Here is a 5,737-nt window from a genome sequence, read left to right on the forward strand (position 1 = left end):
ACAGCATGGATGGAACTGGAGAGCATTATGCTAAGTGAAATAAGCCAGTCAATGAAAGAAAAATACCACATGATCACACTCATTTATGGATAATTAAAACCATTATAAACTGATGAGCAAAAATAGATACAGAGGCAGAGCAACATTGAACAGACTGTCAATCTATAGCGGGAAGGCTGGGGAGGGTTGGGGGGTTGGAGTGGTGAGGTAAGAGATCAACCAAAGGACTTATATGCATGCATAGGAGCATAACCAATGGACAGAAGACACTGGGGGGCATGGGAGGCTAGGGGAGGGTCAAGGGGAGGAAAAAAAGAAGACATATATAATATTCTTTGTAATACTTTAAGCAATAAAACAATTTTAAAAAAATTAAAAAAAATCGTGGTCTTGAAGGTTTTCACCTTCATGAAAAAAATATTTACAACTTATATTTTGGAACTTATGCATTTATTTTTATTATAGGATATAATTTATTTTTAATTATAATCACTAAAAACTCCTATCTCTAGTTTTCACTCATTTTCCAGTGTTACTTTCATTAATCCAAACTTCCAATAAAACAAAAATTATATTAACCAATCATATTCAAATATAATTATTTTACAATTTGCAAATAGATAATCCAGTGAACACTACAGGTACATTTAGGTTCTTTGCCTATTTAAAATCTACCCCCATCTGCCAAGAATGAGGCAACAAATAAAAACGATTCCTGGATATATTATTAAATAAAGACCTTTATGATCCTTTCATGACAGGAATCTGAATCCTGTCATCAGCTACATGAACTGAGAAGAAGTATTTTTATGCTCCTCAAAGCATGAATGATGTAATACATTTTACATTCTATAATACCTGGACACAGTAAATTAAATATAGAACTGCAATCTTTACCTCAATTTTTAGTGCTGTTATGTATTTAAACCTCACCATTAATTCACCTTTGCTTATTTAATTTCCTACACAATCATCCTTAATTGCTTGCCATGTCGTATGAGTATGCTGTTCAATAAAGCAAAGCAATGAAGCAAAAAATAGCAGGACCTCTTAGAAAGGTTAAAAGAAAACCTGTAGTAGGACAAGAATGAATAACACCTACATGCTAATTACCACTGAATGGCTGAAGCTTATAAATAGTGAAATTTCTCACTAACTCTACTATAAGTAAGTTTAGATTTTACATGGTCAGGTAAATGAATGAAACAGTAGTCCAATATCTGCTTCATGTTAACTTCTCCTAATTATTAAATTTTATTAAAAAGATTTTTTTATCAGGAATGGAACCAACTCTATGTGTAAACGGTATAACATTGAAAAATATCACAAAATAATTTATATTTATTGTTTTGGGAAACTTCCTGAAACCTTATGGACATGTTCTTTTAAAGAGGACTAGAAAAAAAAATTGTGTTTCATTATTATTTGTTTTTTCCCACAACTCTTTCATCCACTTTGATTTTATCTATATATATTTATCTATCAATCTATATCTAATTTATCTATTTATTTTTGCTTATTGTTTTACACCCAGCAGTCTTATAGTCCAAGATTAACAACATCATTTGTCAGTTTTTTTAACTTTTTTCATCTTATCAAATTTCATGCATCTACTTTCATGTTTAATGTACTTATACTTAGAAATAAATGATATGTTTATCACAGAAGTAATAAAAAGTCACAAAAGATATCACTGAAGGTATCTGTAACAATAACTATAGACAGAGGTACATTTTAAACTGTGTTGAAGCATAGATTTAATTTAAATATCCAAAGAAGGAAAGCACATATATTTTGGAAAGTGCATATATATGAGAAAGCACTTGGAGTTGAAATTTTTTAGATGGCATATATATGAAAGACCGCGCATATGAGAGTAATTTTAGTGGAAATTTGTATTGTGAAATGAAGAAACATAATTTTGAACCTATAATGTGGGAGAGAATGTAATATGAGTTAAATGTCAGACAGAGTTTGGATTTTATTCTGTAGTCAAGGTTTTAAGTGTTCAAGTTATTTAAAATAAAATAAAAATTATACTTTAAGACCATGTATTTGGCCATTTTGTGATAAATGTCTTACATCATTAGTTCTTAATCACAAAAAGTCCGTGTAGTTATGTCCTCTGCTAGGAAGCAAAAGAATGGACTGATATGCTGCAGACATAACTTCTCAGTATCTTGTTATGGTAAATGAGTATATTTTGATCTTTCGTTACAATGTATGCATTATAATCACTAAGCAAATCGATTACCCAGAATGTTGGTAAGTTTTTCAAGACATACATGATGTTAGTCAATATAGCTTTTGTAGTAACTGCGTATAATGAGATAAGTTAGTTCCAGAACTTCAAACTGTTATGCAAGTGGTATAAAATGAAGCACTTTGGACAGGCTAAAAAGAATTAAGGACTAATTTTAAATTTTAAAGAAACTCATTGACTCATATAAGTAAAATTTATGTGCCAGTGTGGCGAAGCTATTACCAGAGACTGCATGTTTGTGTCCTCCACCACCCAAAGCTTATCTAGTCAAACATCATGTCCAACGTGAGTTATTTCCAAGTGGGACCTTTGGAAGCTGCATTGGTAGAGCCCTCATGAAGGGATTACAACACTCATAAAAGAGGCTTCAGAGAGATCCCTCACCCTCCTGCTATGTGAGAACACAGCAAACAGACATCCCTCTGGGAGACAGGAAGCAGACTTTCGCCTGACACCTAATCTGCCATTCCCAGGAGCTTTGAGAAACACATTTCCATTGCTCGTGAGCCACCCAGTCCATGATATATGTCATAGCAGCTTAACCAGACTAAGATAACTGTGGTGCTGAAAGACTGCTGGAACCTCCCTTCCCCTTCTTAACTAGCTTTTCCAGTAAATAATCTGTTTTAGCTGACCTTTCCCATAAGTTCTGGTGCCCTGGTCTGGTCATAGCATAGCTATTTTATCTCCCCTAGAATCAGGTTGAGTAAAGACAGACCACCCTACCCCTAGGAGATGAGTCAACTGCTAACACAAACCAGACCTGTCCATTAACTGTTAACCTAGTTTCCTGACATTCCAAGCCGCCTGCGTGTGGCTATTGCCCTGACATTCCTGACCACCTGCGTGTGGTTTTTGCCTTTATAAACCTATGCTCTGCAACTGCTCGGGGCTCCCAGTCAGCCAGCACTTCCTTCGGGTTGCTGCGTGTCTGCCTGAGAGTCCCTGCGCTGCGCTTGTAATAAATCCTCTTGCTTTTGCATCAAGTCTTGGTCTCGGCGTTTGACTTGGGGTCGTCGCCCTCTCCGTCAGGCACATCGGGGGTCTTGGGACCTCACACACCATACAGGGAAGAAAAGTAAAAAAGGAATTCACAAGGGAGTTGTTGAAAAGAAACTAATGCAAAAACAAACAAATGTAAAATCACACATGCTTTGATAATAGAAGAAATCAAGCTTATTGTTGAGGAGTGAAAAAGAGCTAGGTATTTACATTTGCAACATTTACCTTTGGGCACACAATGTACACTAAGTTCTAAGGCCAGAGCTCTATCTCAGACAAGATGCTGCTAGGTTGAGGAGCCTTCTCAGGGCCCCTTTAACATCCTTGTTCCTCAGGCTGTAGATGAAGGGGTTCAGCATGGGGGTGACCAGGGTGTACATGACTGAGGCAACTGAGTTTTGTAGGGAAGAATGGGTCAGAGCAGAACTGAGATAGACCCCCAGGCCTGTCCCATAGAACAAGGAGACCACAGAGAGGTGAGACCCACAGGTGGAAAATGCTTTATATTTCCCTCCTGCAGAGGATATTCTCATTACAGAGGAGATGATCTTTGAATAAGAAAAAATAATTCCAGTAAAAGGAAACACAACCAATAGGACAGTAGCTACATACATGAAAATGTTATTGATGACGCATGATATATGTCATAGCAGCTTAACCAGACTAAGATAACTGTAGTGCCAAGCTTTTTGGTGAAACAGTATTCTAGGTGTTGCTCGAAAATTTCTACATATAATTAATATCTACAGTGTGGTTTTTAAATAAAGATTACCCTGGTTGCAGTTTGTGAACCTCTTTCAAGCAGTTAAAAGCCTTAAAAGAAAAGACTGAGGTATCCCAGAAAAGAAAGGAATTCTTCCCAACCCGGAAGCATAGCAAGCATACCTGTTTCCATTCTGTCAGCCTGCCCTGTAAGCTTCGGGCTTGCCAGCCCCCACACTTCACAATCACATGAGCTAATTCCGTTACATAAATCTCTTCATACACATGCATGCACATAAGCCACATGCACATATACACATCCCCACATATCCTATTGGTTATGTTTCCCTGGAGAGTACTTATTGATACACCAGGGTTCACCTATATTAAATGAATTAAAATGCTACTTAAAATACAAAACAATAAGTTTTTGTATAGATTGACAAATTTTTTCATTAATCCTCCAGGTTGATTTTAATGATCTATATTAAGATGTTGCTTTAATACATATAAACAAAAAATTCGAGATAAATTTTATATTATAATAACATAGAAAGCTAATTTTACGAATAACCAAAAAATATAATTTATTTAACAATACATATGTATTGTAACATTTTAGTTTTCTGAAATAATGATAATGTTAAAATGTATATATCCATTTATATTTGACATTTAGTTAAATCTTCTTAAATTGAATATTGTATTGTATCTTTTCTGTGTATTACAGTTCATTTATTTTACCCATGTATCAGTATTTTGACACTGATGCTCCTTTTCTGTTTCATGATCCAACATTAGTAAGCATATCTCATTAGCTGCTGGGGTTCATGTCCCAGCATCAAGAAAGGTTCAAGAATCTGGAAAGGGGGCTGTGCATAGATGACATAGGAATCCAGAGACTAATAAAGAGTCCGGAGACGAGTTATAATTTTGAAAGGCATTGGGGGTCAGAGGACCTTCAGCTAAAGAAACAGAAGACTCCCTCCTTGCCTAGGACCCTTTCTTTTATTAACACAATTTGTCCTAAGGCAAGGTGGAGATAATACACTTCAAAGGGTAAGGTTTCAAAGGGTACAGAGGCATTGTCAGTTTGGGGAATAGCCTAAGGCTGTTCAGGTGTTTGGCCAGTAGGAGGCAATAATATGTAGATTAAGATGCCCTTTAACTGTCTGGCAGCCACAATCAGTTTACTATTCAGGTTTGGAGAAATGCCTTTAGCCATTCCCAACAGGTGACTAAATGGGTGACTCACCCCTGTTGAGTCCCCAAGTCTCATCAACCTTTTGATGAAACTCTTGAAATTATGACATGCTGGAATTGGTTCCCGGCAATTAGCTTCCTTTGATCTATGATATTTTCTCAGTCTTTCATAGTTTTCATGATTTTGATGGTTTTGGAGGAGTATAACCAATCAGATATTTCCTATAATGTTTTTTATTTTTATTTGCCTAATGTGATTGTCATTGCACTGTGCTTCACAGTCATCTTATATTTTTCCTGATGTAGACTAATATCACTATTTTTTCCAAGATACCTGATTTCTTTTACTTAAGAATGCTACTTAGAAGTCAATATCTTTTTTGTGTGCTCATTGCTATTAGGGTATCATACCTTCTAGGCTGTCTTGGTGGAAGAGCTAAGATATCTATATCTATATCTACATATTTATATCTATACCTATATCTATATCTATGTCTATATCTATATCTATATCTCTACTAATCCATGTATGTACATACAACTATGATTATTTCTATACTTTTCCAT

At 35.5% G+C, this 5,737-nt stretch overlaps 1 pseudogene; it reads right to left on the bottom strand.

Moving 5' to 3' along the window:
- Positions 1 to 3,531: 3,531 nt before the first annotated feature.
- LOC102262922 overlaps positions 3,532 to 5,737 on the bottom strand; it is a 20,919-nt pseudogene continuing 18,713 nt past the window's right edge.

The sequence above is a fragment of the Myotis brandtii genome, unplaced genomic scaffold (genome assembly GCF_000412655.1).
Source record: "Myotis brandtii unplaced genomic scaffold, ASM41265v1 scaffold42, whole genome shotgun sequence".
Classification (NCBI taxonomy): domain Eukaryota; kingdom Metazoa; phylum Chordata; class Mammalia; order Chiroptera; family Vespertilionidae; genus Myotis; species Myotis brandtii.